Source organism: Callospermophilus lateralis, chromosome 5 (assembly GCF_048772815.1).
Source record: "Callospermophilus lateralis isolate mCalLat2 chromosome 5, mCalLat2.hap1, whole genome shotgun sequence".
In the NCBI taxonomy this organism is placed as follows: Eukaryota; Metazoa; Chordata; class Mammalia; order Rodentia; family Sciuridae; genus Callospermophilus; species Callospermophilus lateralis.
Window position 1 is genome coordinate 12,827,276 of NC_135309.1, and position 15,924 is coordinate 12,843,199.

The 15,924-nt window shown below is 49.4% G+C and overlaps 1 protein-coding gene across 5 annotated transcripts in view; it reads right to left on the bottom strand.

Moving 5' to 3' along the window:
• The window catches only part of Sfxn1 (sideroflexin 1), a 36,934-nt gene extending 34,929 nt beyond the window's left edge, over window positions 1-2,005 (bottom strand). For 3 of the 5 annotated variants that reach the window (XM_076856322.2, XM_076856321.2, XM_076856323.2), the window contains exon 1: window positions 1,926-2,005. The gene's annotated coding sequence lies outside the window, so the exon portion shown is untranslated. The remainder of the gene's footprint in view (window positions 1-1,925) is intronic. The other 2 variants (XM_076856325.2, XM_076856324.2) reach the window with 1 other exon arrangement.
• Between the last annotated feature and the right edge of the window lie 13,919 nt (window positions 2,006-15,924).

Genomic DNA, 15,924 nt, shown 5'->3' on the forward strand with positions numbered 1-15,924 from the left:
GAGGCATGAGAATTACTGGCTCTCAGACTAGCCCCCCTTCACGTGGCTCTCATCTTTCATTGCCTTTGAAACATCCATTCAATTAATGTTCATATTTTAGTCAAGATCAACTTTAGTTTGAGTTGCTGAAGCACTATCTTAGGACAGGTAAAGTTCTTGTCCATTTGAAAAAATAAATGAATTAACCTCCATTTGAGACAGGGCACCAGTCAGTAAAAATGATAAAGGGCTAACAAACTATTTTCAGTATCCAGCTGAATGTTCTAATGCCCAAAGATTCAACTCAAAAATTCGATATACCAAAGACCACGAGAGGGAAAGAGCTGTTCCTTCCAAGCTGGTACTTTTCTGTGCCCATCCCCAGGGGACCACAAGAGTTCACAAAACATTAAGAGCACTCTGGGCTTCTCACAGTTCTGCAGGAGGGCCGCCCCTCACTGGGCAGTTCCTCTCTGACATCTGCAACCACTGCTGTCTCTTCCCCCATCCCTGTGGCCTAAGGGCCTGCTCCCTCCATGGGACCCTGAATACACACTTAGAGCAATCCTGACAGATTCTTCTTTCCAAACACTATCTGTTTTGCAAATGAGGCACCTGCAGTCCTGAGAGAACAAAGGTCCTGTTGGGGGTCCTCGAACTTCTCAGTAGGGCCTCCCCCCAACCCTCCTCAACAATTCTCTCTCCTTTATCAATCTGAGTGCAAAGCTGGAAGATCGGAAGAAAAGGGCCCTCTGCACCTGCATCCTAATACTGTCCATGCCCCCCTACCCTGGCTCAACCAAACAGGGATGAACAGAGAAGACAAAGTCCAGAGGCAGCCAAGTCAGAACTGAGAAGGTAAGGCAGACAAAGGATGAGAACCATGAGAAGAGTATGAAGAAAGAGCCACAAGGCTCAGAAGGCAGCTGCCCCAGAACTGGTTAAGTGCTGGAACCCTGCAGTGCAGCCAAGCTGGGCTTTTGCATACCAGCACTCAGCAAGGGCTCACTGAGGGCCTACTTGGCAGAAGCAACTGTTTGGTGGGAGGCAGTGGGGGAGACAGGTTAAGCAAGACCAGCATAGGCCCTGTTGGCAAAGAGAACATACCACAAATACAACAAGTTTATTTCAACTATTGGCAAGTGCTGTTACAGAAAAAGCACAGAGGTAACAAGGGTTTGGGAGGGGGCAGTTTTAAGCAACATTCCCAAGGGAGCACACCTTTGAGGAGGGAGCACCCAAGTTAGAACTCTGAGGCCAGCTGTGCAAACTACCTCGGAGGGCTGGAAGTATGTCAAAGTAGAGGGATCTAAATTCCCTGGCGCGCGCTTCCTAGATATGGTGGTAATTGACACTCTGGGAAGGTTAGAGCCCAGCGACACGTGGCAAAGATCAAGAGAAAAGTGCACAAGTGCAAGGTGCCCAGGGGACCCCACAACTCCAAGAATCCACTTCTCAGCACGTGTCTCCCCATCAGTCTGAGCTCCAGGGCAGAGGCCGGTGGTCTCCTTGCCGACCACCGAACCCGTCCCGCGCCAGGAGGAGAGGCCAAAAGCCAAGAGCGTGAAGGGCACAGGGGTCGGGCCACCTGGTCACCTAGCAATGGCTCGCGCCCACCCCATGGTGGCCTGTCCTCGTGGCAGCCATCTTGGGCGCCTCCAGCGGAGAGTTTCGTCACGCCGTCGCGGGGGACAGCAGGGCAGGGTGTGGACAGAGGAGCCCCTTCCCACTGGGGGCGAGAGCCACCACCGCGGGACCCCGGGGTCCCGGGATGCTGGTGATGGGGGCAGCCAGGCAGCCAACGGCAGGGTCCCCAAGGCGTAGGAAACCCGGTCCCGAGGCGTCCCCGGCCCCGCGGAGGGGCTTCCGGCTCCGAGCGCACCGGGTCCCCCCGCCCGCGCCGCGCCTCCGCCCCTCCCGCGCGCCCCCCGCCCGCCGGGCCGCACCTGCGACTCGCCGCCGCCGCCGCCCGAGCCGCTCTGCGCCGCCTCCGCCGCCACCGGAAGCGCCAAAGGCCCCGCGCGCCGCTCGTTAGAGCGCGTTCCCGGCGCGCGGTCCCGTGGGCGCGCGGCCCGGTCCGGGAGCCACGAGGCCGGGCTGGGCCCTGGCGCGGAGGCTGCGCGGGAATTCGGCCCGCGGCGCTGGCGCCTTCGCCTGGGTCGGGGCGCGGTTCTCCCGCCCCGGTAAGAACCCGCGCCCTCCCCGGGGCGGTCCGCTAGGCCCAGCCGTCGTCCGCACCTCGGCTCCCCACCCGGGACCGCGCCTTCCTCGTTTCCCTATCCCCAGGGCCTCCGAGCACTCCTTCCTTCCAACTGGCGTGTCTCAGAGGGCGGCGTGGGGAACCGCCGCCACGGGGTGATTCTAAGTGGTTACCAGGGCCGAGAACTCGTGGTCTGCAAAAGTATGACGCCAGCTGCTGGGTGAAGGGCGGGCTGCGAAGGGGAGGCCCCGACGGAAAGCCGGGGATCATGGAGACCACCGTGGCTCCAGCAGAGAGAGGGTGTCCCGGACCAAGTTGGTGCCAACTCAGGGAGCAAGATGACATGGATCCTGGGCACGTTATAAAGGGCCAACTGCATGATGTTCACGGATAGAAAGATTTCATTTTTAATTAATTAATTTTAATTAGGTCTATATGACAGCAGAATGCATTTTGATTCATTGTCCACAATTGCTGCACAACTTTTCATTTCTCTGGTTGTACACGGTATAGCGTCGCACCATATGTGCAGTCATACACGTACCTCCGGTAATGATGTCCATCTCATTCTACCATCTTTCCTGCCCCCGTGCGCCCTGCCCCCCACGTTTCCTCCCTTTTGCCCAAAGTTCCTCCGTTTTCCCCATGCCCCCCCCCCTCCATTTTTAAAGACAGGAATTCAGCTGGACATGGTGATTACGTCTCTAATCCCAGCTACTCAGGAAGATGATGCGGGAGGATCTCAAGCTTGAGCAATTTAGCAAGTCCCCGTTTCAAAATAAAAATGTGGAAAGGGCTGGGGATGAAGTTCTGTGGAAGAAGACCCCCAGGTTCAATCCCTAGTACTGCAAACAAAATGAAACAACAACAAATTAGATATATGTGTACAAATATAATATACACTCTCCCTTCTCACAAAGAACCTATAAATGCAGTGCACTTTCAACAGAATTCTGACACTTGTGTGTATGACTCTGTGTTTGTGTGTGTGTATAACTTAACAAGTCAGCTGTAAAATGTATATGGGGAAAATAAAGAGCCTGAAATAGGCTATAGGCTAAACAATTCTGAAGGAAAGAGCAAGGTGGAATGACTTGTTCTATGGATATAAAAGATAAATAAGAAGGGTAGTACCTCAGTATCAGGGTCAACAAACCTTTGCATGGGCAACTAGAGGTGCCACTAGCTGTGCACCCCTGCATGTGTAAGACCCTGTTATGACAAATATTTGTTAGACAATGCTGGCATGATTGAATCCCAACCTTGGACCACATACAACACTAAATTGCAGATGGATCCACATGTGAAAGAGAAAACTTCCAAAATTTAAGCATTATTTCACAGCTATTCTGGGTGGCATTCCTTATCCTCAGAATTCCTACGAATATTAATCAACTTCTATGCTAGGATCCAAAAAATTGACGCTGGGGGCAGTGGGACTGGTGACACATAACTGTAATCCCAGTAGCTCTGGAGGCTGAGGCAGGAGGATCACAAATTCAAAGACAGCCTCAGCAACAAACAGGCACTAAGCTACTCAGTGGGATCCTGTTGCTTAATAAAATACAGAACAGAACTGGGGATGTTGCTCAGTAGTTGATATCTCCTGAGTTCAATTCCTGGTTACCCCTCCCCCCAAAAAAGATTGAAAACAAACAAACAAACAACAAAAAAGAGATTCTTCCCTTCAAGGAGCCATGGAAACATGTATTTAAAATAAATGAGAACAATCCAATATAAAACCTGCAACAGTGTAAGAGTGGGATGTATCAGCTAGGTCTACACAAGCACAGAGAAGGAATTGAGCAGGCTGGCCCAGAATGGGTAGACTAGTAGCTGGAGATGTAGTTGATACAAATGTTTCAGTTATCCATTGCCACAGGAATGCCACATTACAATCAGGAAAGTTCATGGTTTGCAACAAAAAACATTTACTTTGTTCCTGAGTCCCTGGTCTATGGGTTGGCTGCACAATTTTGCAGACTTGAGCTGGGCTCTGCAGAGCTTACTAAGGTGTCCGTGATTTGAATGCCACATTACAATCAGGAAAGTTCATGGTTTGCAACAAAAAACATTTACTTTGTTCCTGAGTCCCTGGTCTATGGGTTGGCTGCACAATTTTGCAGACTTGAGCTGGGCTCTGCAGAGCTTACTAAGGTGTCCGTGATTTGTTGCAGGTTGTTGATGGCAAAGGCTTTGCCAATCCTGGCGGAGCTCTTATATGTTTGGGGCTTCCACTAAACAACTAGTTTGGCTCTGCTCTCTGTCTCATTCCTCCAGTCTCCTTGCCACAGATAGATAATTGACGTATTTGTATCCAGCACACCTTTCTGTAGCCAACCTGGGTTGTAGCGTTCCAGCACCCCAAATTCTTCTGGGGACCACGGCTCCTCCCTCATTTCATTTGATCTGTTTAGATGGTCAGTCGTGGGACTTTATCTTCTCATGTCTTCCCCAGTTATGGGTATGTGACTCAAGCTGGGTCAAATGATTCTGAATTCATCTGCAGATGCTGGGGTAGAGATGTCACTCCTCCCCTGGCCCTCTGTTACACACGAACACATTACCAGGGCTAGTCAGGAAGTGGAGCTGAAAGATATGAAAATTTGGCCTCAGTTTATGCCTTTGTCTCAGCCAGTCCTGTAGCTACACCTATCTCTTAGGCCTCCTGTTATAGGGGCATGAAATCTGCTCCTCCTTTTCTTTTTTTTTTTTTTTTTATTCCTTTCTTTTACACTGTGAGCTCTTTTGAGTTAACCTTGACTGGAGATTTCACAGAGGTGGTGCATTTGAGCGAAACTGAATTTGAAAAGATAGGAAAATGGGGTGAACCAAGGAGGAAGAAATGTGATGAGTTTCAAAAAGCAGAAAGGGGTGGCTGTATGTATCCTGGCGTTGAAGGACTTTCAGAGACAGCTCCTGTGGAGCTACGAGGCTATTTTTGTTTAATACCGAAGCTGAACATTTGGGGATTCTTGCTAGCCTTCCATTGGCAAAGGTTGTAAGTCCTCTGCACTTGCCTGTGGACTTTGAGCCGCTCGGGGCTGGGCAGAAGCGATGGTCAGCAGAGGTGGAGGGTGCTTTGGGCACAGTGCAAGTTCAGCCTGCAGAGCCAAATTGCCCAATGTCCACACAGGCTTCATCCTGGTGGCAATCCGGTGGTAACCCATTATTTTCCTTCTAAATTCACTTCAATGAAAACTTTAAATTTTAAATTATATTTCCAAAGTTATACTTGATGATAAAAAATACATAATCATATCAATTTGAAAAGAATGAAAATGTACAGGGACACACTCAACTGCATTCCCCAGAAGCCTCCCCAGCAAGGAAGGTTTTAGTCTATTTCCTTGCAATATTTCTCTCTTTTCTGGCCCATCAAACCTCTGTTTGCCTGTGTTTGAGTTTCTGTCTCCACAGTCATGGCTGGGATGCAGATGGCACAGTGCCCCAGGCCCCAGGCGCTGCAGGCAGGCCAGCCTGCTTCTGTTTCCTCCTGTGACCTGATGGTGTAATGCCAGATTCGTGGGACCCGGATAGACCTCCAGGAGCCGAATCCGATGCAATCACACAAGAGTCTTTATTGCAAGCTCGAGCCTGGACTCACAACTGTTCCAACACAGTGGTGGTCCCAGGGAGTGAGCCCCGATCCTTTGTTCAGTGAGATTTTATAGGTTTTGGGGGGATACTCTATGCATCACAACATCACACAGCAAATCATTTCACACTGCGGGAAAATCAAACAACTCTTAACTTTAAACATTCACTGGCGGGAACAAGTTGGGTAGGGGTGATTGGTTAGTACAAGAGGGGGATTTCTTTGAACTGATTGGTTTAAGCCAGGAGGGGTGTACGTGCTAAACTACATGGTTTCCCAACATGTTATCAACCACCATAAACTCCTGGGGGCGTCATTTGGCATCCCAGGTATTTTCCCTGTCTCATGCTGATTGGTGGTTGCTATGGGTCCTCACCTAGCCTAACTGAGTCAGGGACACCTGGAGCTGCAGATCTCTCCTGTTATTTGCAGACAAACAACTCAGCAGGGTGGGTATGTGCTTAGGAGAGCTCTGTGGGTTTTTCCAAGGACAAGGGTCACATCCCCTTCCTTGGACAGGCTTTGAAGTAGAAGCTGTTTTAAAAAATGGAGTTACATCAGTTTCTCAATGGGCCCTGAGACCCCAGACAAACTGGTACCTCAAGCTCCGTGCCTTGGCTTCTTCCTCTCTGAAGTGGGTGGAGGCTGATACTGCCTCAGGCAGGGATTGTGAAGATTGCCTGAGATTCTGCCACACAGAAATTAGCATGAGAACTGCTACATATCAGAGTTCCAACTTTCTGACTTCTTTAATCCTCCAGAAACCTCTGTGGACACTTGTGTCATTACACTTAACTAAAGCTTGACATCCCTGTTTTTTTCTCAAGCCTATGAACCCTTTGAAATAAGAAACTCATTTTATTCAACTTTCTGTCACCAGGGTCTAATGACACATCTTCTGAACTCAGTGTTTGCAGAATATGTAGTTAGAATCATGGTACACACATTCTACCCTCTGCTTTCTTGTAGTTTATCAACACTTTCTCAGTTTGCATTTTATTCCTCATTCGGGACTTCCTGAACATGGATTCTGCATTAGTAATTCTTGTAGGGGATCAACAGTGAAAGGAAAACATTTACTCCCCCCACTTTAAAAAATATTTTAAATTGTAGATGGACACAATACCTTTATTTCTGTTTATTTATTTTTTTATGTGGTGCCGGTGTTCGAACCCAGTGCCTCACTCGTGCAAGGCAAGCACTCTACAACTGAGCCACAACCCCAGCCCAGACATTTACCCCTTGACCTCATGCAGTGGATGGTCCAGGAGGTAAAGTCAGACAAGAAACAGAGAATAAATGAAGTGCGTGGTGTGTTAGGAAGCGATGTAAATAAATTAAGAAGGGATGGCAGGGACCTTGGTAGGGATGACCCTGGGGAAGATGCCGTTTCTCCCATGAACTGCTGGAGAGCAGCAGCATCACCATCCGCCCTGCGAGGACTCCTTTCCTACCATCCCCCGGCTACACGTATGCAATTCCGAGTACTTTTCTCAAGTGATGGAAAGACCTGGAGATTCTCGGCCCAGCAACTCTGCAGAGTCGTTTGGAAGAAGGGAGGCAGAGGATTGACTGTAATGGAGTGCCCGCTGCAGGCTGGGCATACTATCACACACACCGGCCACTTGCACACTCATCTTCTCTGTCTTCACTGGAACCCTGAGAGGGTAACTACTTGTGTAGGTCAGAGTTCTCCAGAGAAACAGAACTAAGAATATCTCTGTATTTGTATTTCTCTGAATACTATCTCTATCTCCCTCTCCCCATTCTGTCTTATTCCTCTCATGCACAATCCATCCTTCCATCTATCCATTCTATCCTTCTATCTATCTATCTATCTATCTATCTATCTATCTATCTATCTATCTATCTATCTATGTATCTATCTATCTATGTAACTATCTATCTGCCTATATACCTATCTTTCTGCAAAGAGATTTATTTTGAGGAACTGGTTCACACGATTGTGGTTGGTAAGTCCAAAACCAGCAGGGCAGGCTGGAAACTCAGACAAGGGTTGATGTTGCAGTCCTGAGACTGACTTCACTGAAAAAGTTGATTTCACTCTTAAGGCCTTCAACTGGTTAGGCGAGGCTTGCCTGCATTATCCAGGGTAACCTCTTTAAAGTCAACTGACTGTAGATGTAAACCAGATCTACAAAACTCCTTTCCAGAACAACGTAAGTTTGCATTTGATAAATGACTTGCTCAGTAGCCTCGCCAACCTGACCTGTAAAACTAGCCCTCTCGTTCCCTGATTTTACATCTGCATTTCCATCTTGTCTAAATATCCAGTCTCTGGTCTTTTGGAAATTTGAATTGCACCACGGATCTCTTGCTTTAAAATTCTCAACAGCTTCCAAGTAGTTGCTGAGACAGTTTCATGCAAGCGCCTGACACAGTTTGGTATAATTTCACTCTCCTCCACATTTCACAATAAAGCCTGAGGTTTCATCATGACCTATGGATGGGCCGTCCCAGTCGATCCTGGAGTGTCATGGTCCTTCCTGCCGTGTTTCTCTGTTGTCATGAGGCACCCCTTTTCCCCCTCGTTCACATTTCCATCACCTGAGCAGACCAACCTGCTCCTGCCTCAGGGCCTCTGCACCTGCAATGTGCTCAGGTTCGAAGTCGCCTCCTCTGAGAAGACTCCTCCCAACTCCCTGTCTGGATGGAGCTGCCCCCCACCCATGCACCCTGGAGCTCATCAATCTTTTATTTCTTTAAGTACATTGTCTCTATCCAAAATGACCCAATTTATGTATTTGTTGACTTGCTTCTTTTCTTTCTTCAACTAGAATGTTCCAGCACAAGGGCAGGGATCCTGTTCCCTTGGTTCCCAGGGGACCCTTGATTCCTTGAAGAGCTCTGGGCAGTCTCCCTCTCGAGTCTGCCACAGAACCGCTGTGGGAGGGGCCCTGTGCCCCACCTCTCAGCACTGGACAAGAGTCACAGCTGCACCAGGAACTGGCTGCTGTAGTCACTGCCCGAGCAGCCTCGGGGCTGGGGGCAGCTGAAGCCACATGCCAGTCACATCAGGACTCCCCGTAGAGACTGAAAGCGTTGCAAACCCTCTCGTGCCCTCCCCAGGCAGTACGGGCACATCCCAGATGCCACACCGTCCCCACGGCCTTCCCTGGCTCTCCACCACCCCGCCTCTCCTTTCCAGCTTCTTTCCCTGTTCTGAAACTCCACCTACACGGGAGCACACAGAGTGGGCTTGAGTGTGTGTGTGTGTGTGTGTGTGTGTGTGTGTGTGTGTGTTTGTCTGACTTCTTTCCCTTCTTCGTTTTTATTGATTTGCTGTTTAACTGGTGCATACAGTGATACATGAAGGTGGGATTCTCTGCAACGTGTTCATATGTGCCCCTGACCTGGGATGCTGATACATCCTGCTGCCAGGGGCCATGGCCAGGGCCCGAGGAAATTCCAGAAAGAGACCAGGGAAGCCGAGTCTGAGAGGGCAGAGAAGGAATGGGCCACCAAAGCTGTTCCTCAAGAGGAGTGCTGGGCGGGGGTGGAGCACAGGGACAAGCAGGTTTGCAGGATCCTAGCAAGGTCCTTCCCAGCCGTATCTTTCCACCCTGGATATGCACTGGAGCCACCTGGCGGACTTTGAACACCCCCTGCCTCTTTTGTTCAGTTTTCCTGTCCACACCCCATGTGTGTTACGCCAGAACCCCTAGGGGTGGGACCAGGAATGTGAGGGTTTAAAAAACTTCAGTGGGTAGTCAAATGTATTTGCTATAGAGATGGGCCAGGCACTAGAGAACCTGCCAATCCCAGTCTCGGGAGCTGGGCTGTGGGGACTTCCTGCAGAGCTGACCACATGCCCCTTAGTGTGGCTGGAGGTTTGCTCAGCTTCTCACTGGACATATGCAGACTGCAGCCCTCAAGCATTCTGGCTTTGGAGTGAAAGCCCAGTGTGTCGCACACACAGAGCGTCTGAAGAACCCACAGGGCTTTGGCTCTTGGTTTAAAACTAAAGCGATGCCAAGTATCTCTTGGAAGCCACTTATGTTTTTAAAGTTGGTCCTGGAAGCTAAAGGCAGTATTGATTATTCTGAGAAAATGGAACCACTCTATTATGGGTTTAAAGAACTGGTTCATTGGTGAAGCTAATCTTAATATTATAGGGTAGAACTCAGGAAAAATAATACTCCACCCCTCCCCACTTTTTTTTTCCAGGCTAATACTCACTGTTCTGACTCCATACTCTTTGAGAAGCAGATCAATCCATCCATCCTTGCATTTACTGGGTACCTCATCCATGGCAGGACCAGACAGGCACCCGTCAGTAAGATGATTCTCTTTTCAAAGTGCTCACAGATGAACCCAGCCTAATTCCATGTTAAGATTGGGAGCCATCTCATTACAAAGTCATGAGAAGTTAATTTCTGTTTTATTATAAATTACTGTGATTTCTAAACTTGTTTGGAATTCCTGCCCGTGCCTTGAACTCACCCATGCCTGGCTCCCCCTGTCCAGATAATAACCCTCTCTGAAACCTCAGTGGTGCCTCATAAACTCTGATGCTGGGATCTGAATTGACTCCCTACCTTGAAATGTCATGCCGTGTAGACCACTAACCTGCTCTCTGCCTTTGTATTATGCTTGTCCTAATCCTGTTATCTGTAAGTTCTCAAGACACCCCCCTTTGCAACTCTTTGTGCTGTAAAATCCTGTTCCTGGAGAGCTGGGGGCTGATCTCTAGCCCGGTTTCTACGGAGAGACAGTCCTGGCCAGCTCTGGTGTACACTAATACAAGCTTGCTTTAATTTGATTTAAAATTGGAGTCGGTGGTCTTTGCGTCGTGGTTTAACACTCACAATAAACTCATGCCTGTGTCCAGGGAGTGGAGACAGCTGGCTGAACGGGCAGAGCAGGCAGGTCCAGGGGTATTTTACAGGGGATGTTCAGAGAGGCCTCTGTGCGGAGATGACATTGGTGCAGAGACCTGGCAGAAGGAAGGAGAGAGCCACACTGGTATCCGGGAAGGAGCAGTTCAGGTGGAGGGAAGAGCACATGAAACTTGCCTCAGGTGTGTCCTCAAAGAGCCATTTGAGTTGATGTGTAAATTCCTGATAAGGATCTTCCACTTGAATTTTTTTTTTCAGAATCTCTTTCTCTTTATTAAGGTGATCTTTCTTTCTGAGGTCACTCCTCACATCATCCTTTACTCGCAGATTAGTTTAACTGTGTACATTCTAAACTTCTTAACATGTCTTCCACTGTGACATCAACGACTTCTCTTATTGAAGCATCATGGTTTGTTTGGGGCGATGTGTTACCTGTTTTCTCATGCTGATTGTGTGTCTTGCCATCCAGCAGTGTGGACCTGGGACAGTAGAGTTTCCACCCTGTTGAGAGCCACAGCCAAAGGGGCCCCAGCAAACTTCCAGCTGCCAGCAAACTTCCAGCTGCCAGCTGATGATTGGCTCACAGCGGCCCCAGCAAACTTCCAGCTGCCAGCTGATTGGCTCCTCTGCGGTGATGCTCATTGGGCTATTTCCCCGCCCTTTCAGACCACGGAGCTGCTCATTGGGGGACTTTTTTTGGCTCCGCCTATGCGACCCAGCCAATTGGCCTCAAGAGCAGGAGGAGTTGGGGGGGGGGGGGTTGAGAGGCTTGTGGGAAGCCCGTGGTGGCAGTTGGGCTCTGAGGGAATTCCTGAAGAGCTCTTGTGGTGTGGTGTGTGTGTTCTAAAAATAAAGTTCGTTTCTGCTTGACAAGTGGCTCCTGAATTGTGCCCAGCCAGACTGCAGCACCACCCTGTGGACTTATCCCTGGAGGGAGGCAAGTAATAACAACCACCAGCGCCAAAAATTTAGAGCATTAAACCAAATAGCTCCTGCTATGATGTCTGCAATGTGAATTGTCACCATAAACATCCATGATGTGATCTGTTGTTGCCCTTGGTAAAACAAAAGCACTTACAGTTTCAGATGGTGAACAGGAAGAGAGCAGAGTAGACAGAGGATGTGGTGATCATGAGGAAGGAGGAGAGAAAATAGAAGTAAAAAAAAAATGAAAGGAAGAGTGAAAAAAGAAAACTAACAGATTGGCTGTTAATAGAAGAAAAGAGAGAATCAAGGAAAACAAATAAGTGAGAGAAGAAAAATATCCATAAAGTAAACATTAAAACTAAAAGAATATAAGAACACCAAAATGTACCAATCAAGCATCCCAACCCTCAAAATACTGATCCATGCAAATAACTACCTTTGAAAAATACTAGAAATGAGAAAAAAGAAACAAATATGTATAAGTGTCTGCAAAACATTCAGTCACCATTTCACAATAGTGAAAAGAAAAGAGGGGAAGAAAAGACCCTGATGAAAATTAAAGAATAATTATTTCTTTTGGAGTTGAGAACATTCTCAGCTTCCCTTCTCAGCCTTGTTATGTGGGGTTGCTGGGGGGCGAAAGGCGGAGCTCCTGGGGAGTGGGTTTAGGCTCAGCTAGGCTCCAGCTTCTTCTCTGAATGTTGATTAGTCTGGAGATTTTAAGTGGGCCCACCTCCAGGACCCAGGAGTTGCTGGTCCATGCTGGGAGGCTGTACCCAAGGGGTCTCCCCTGGGCTCCAGTCGTGCAATGGAGGAGCCAATCCTTAGTCCCCTCTGTCACCCACAGGCCCCAAGTTTCCTGGTCTCTCAGGTTCAGTCTCCAAACTCCATCACTCCCACCCCCACCCTTTTGAATTCCCAGCCAGGCATGTTTCTCCCAGCTGGTACCACAAGCCGCCAGTCTAGAGGAGGAGGTGGGGAGCCAGCTGGGTGCACCCCGCCACCAGTCTTCCTCTGTGTGAACCTCTCTTCGCGTTGGATTTTTCTCTTGGTCACCGTGCTCACTCTATGCCATGTGCTATGGGTTTGCCAGGCCTGTATTTTGGGCCCACCTTGGGTTTGCCAGGAGTCAGCTCCCCCAGCTGCTGGCCCCTGGGCGGGACTCTAAAGTGGTTCCTTCCTCTGTCCTCTGGGCAGCCGGGAGAGATGCAGCTTCCTTCCCAGACTAGGATATTGTGCATCCTGCCTTTCAGGTTATTGGGGTCACGTCTTTGACCTCTGATCATCTCCCAGGCTGCCACAGGCCTCCTAAAAATGTGGTTCCTTTCATTCCGTTATCCCTCCACTTTGCCTCTGGGGGAACTGCTCCAGCTGAGGCCACAGGGGAGGCGCAGTGACAGGGCTGGGCATTTCTTCCTCCTGTTATTATATCCAACTACCTAAGTCCCAGGTCTGCTCTGGCTGCCCAGTATTAATCCCCAGGAAGGCCCCCTCTTCCCCCACCATGCTGAGAAGCTGCCTATCTGCTTTCTTGGTTTCATGCCATGAAGAAGCCAGGAAAGTGACCCCCTCTATCCTGCCATCTTGACACAACTGATGAGCATCTTGATGGTAAGGAGACCCCAAGAGGCTGGGAGTGAAAGATGTTCAGGTTCCAGCAGGCACACGCCCAACTTTGTAGGAATTTCAAGAGGAATTCTATACTGACTGATGAGTTAAGAAAGGCACTCCTATCTGGGATGGAAAGAGACCCAGGCTGACTGAGATTACAGACAGAATTCCTGCAGGATTTCAGCTCCCCTTGGACAGCTGCATCTTTGTGTAGCATAGACTGTACAACTGGGTGTCACAGTCCTCACTGCAGGGCTGCACAGGAAGGGGACAGGCTTGCTCTGAGTCAGTGTCACTTGTGTGGCAGGGCCCAGATGCTGGCCCAGGTTTCTCCCCTCAGGCACAGGCATTTCCTCTTGTTCCTGTCTCACTATACCCTACATCTCCATCCACAAGGGGAAAGGTTTCTGATGTGATTTAGCTCACCTGCAGGTCAGCCCTGGACATTTCTGGCTGTGCACAGTGTGTGGAAGCTCGCTTGAGGAGAAACACCTTGGATTTCTTTTGGTGGACAGGTAGGGGGAGAAAATCACACATATTTTTTGAATTACATCAAGGACAAAAAATGGGGATATTTAAAAAGAGGCTTGAAGAAAAAATGCCTGGGGCAGTTTATCCTTGTGATAGCTAAGACACTCAAACTTTTCAGCGTGAGTGTTTTGCCTTGTTTAAAGATGCTGATAGTTAATTTAGCTGGAAAGAAAAGTCATTCAAGGTAATATCTAACAGATCTGAAAGTAGCTAGATTCCCTTAGCCACAGCACTGCCTGCCAGGTGGGAATCTGAATTAATTTTTTTTTAATATGTCTGTGTGCTAAAGTGTGGCTTGATTCATTTGGGGGACATGCCACACTGAAGTGTGCCAGAGCTTGGAAGATGCGTTTGGATCTTATTTCCACTTCCCTGATGAGGGTTGCTTGTGCTCCCCATGGGTCAGCTCTAGCCAGTGCCATGTCCCTTGGGATTCTCCACTGCAGACCACAGGAGCCCTTTCTCCTGGTGTCGGCACAGGAGGATTTGTTAAAGGATATTGGACAGTTTGAAAACTTCCAGAGTATTTAAGAATCAGACACAACACAGCTGGGAGAAACAGCCAATCATATCAACCCCTGTTCTAGCAAAGCTAGGGCTGCAGTCACCACCTGCCACTAGGCACTTGGTGCAGGGGCTCGGCCACAGAGCTGGCCAGGGAAGCCTCTGTCTGCTGGTGGCCCTCCCTTCCGCTGCTTAGGGTCCTAGCCCAGTTCACTGGTGCATCAACCAGGCTGGAGCCAGGCCACACACCTGTACCCCACTGCAGAGGAACCTGGGGAATGCGCCTGGCAGCCAGCTGAGAGGGCCTGGCGTGGATGCCTGTGGAGCCGGCTTTCAGCATTCTGCCAGATCCCTGCCTGAGTTTGGCAGAGACCGTAAAATCGTTGGAGCAGAGTCTGTGTTGTCCCTGTTCAAGGCGAAGCTCCAAAGTGATTTTTGAGCCTGCTTCCTACTTTGGCTAAAAATCCCATGTCCCAGAGCCTGGTGAGCTGCTTGGACCTCCCCTCAAAAAGAACTCGCTGCAAGAAGCAGATTCAGCAGACAGCTGGAGGAGCTCGAAGACTTGTCTTCCCTTTGGAGAAGGGCCAGTCCTTTCAGGCAGCCCCCAGCCATACCAAGCTCTGTGGAAACCCAGGCCCTGTCCCTGTCCACCAATGCAGGAGGCAGGTCTTGGCTCTGTAGCTCCTGATGGGTCGCCCAGGTGGAAACCTGTGTTGGGTCTGCATTGCCGTCCAGCCCCTGCTCCCTCCTCTCTGTGTCCTGCACAGGCAAATATCCCCCCAAACCTCTTGCTTTCCTAATTCTGTCCCAGCGTCTGCTTCCAAGGGGATCCAAGTGACACATGGGGCTTTGGCAAAGAGAACTGGCAATCATCCATTAAAGATAATGGAGTGTTTATACGCAATTTCAGTATTTCCTCTCCCTTTTAATCTAAGTCTAATCCAATAGAAACTTCCATCATCTCCACTTTCAAAAATGCATCCTGAGTTTCTCTTCTTCCCCCCCCCCCCCACTAGTGCTGGCCCCCCACTCAGAGCCTTGCTGCTTCTGGCCCTGGATAACATGTCGAGGATCCTGAAACAAAGTATCCCAAGCCAAGGGGCATGAGGAACAGACATGAGTGCTTTCATTGTTCTGCAGCCGTAAGGTCAAGGTCAAGGTCAAGATGGCCACAGGATTGCTCCCTTCTCAGAGCTGTGGAGAATCTGCTTGGGTGGCTTGCTGACAGTCTTAGCCAGGCCGTGGCTCTAGAAGCATCACCCCAGGGCTGGCCTGGTCTCCACATGGCATTCTCCTTGTAGGCGTCTGTGTCAATTTCCCTCTTTTTATAAAGACACCTGTTGTGTGGGTCAGAGGCTCTCCTCGTTCCAGGGTGGCTTCCTCAGTTCACTACGTGTGTAAGAACCCGATTTCCATGCAAGGTTGTGTGCTGGGCAATGGGTGTCACTGCTTCTGCACCATGTTTAAAATGGGTGATTACTATTTTTAATTTTGCAGTGCTGAGGGTGGCACCTAGGGCCTTACATTTGCTCAGCAAGTTCCCTGTCACTGAACTGATGCCCAGCCCAATTTTTTTTTTTTTTTTTTTTTTAGGGCAGGACACAATTCAACCTACAATGGGCCTGGAGGAGGCCTCTTGTTCTCCGTGCTTCCTTTCCTGGGTTTCAGAGTTCTGGGTGATCTTCTAAGCACTTGATGGGCTGGGTTCTCGCTGT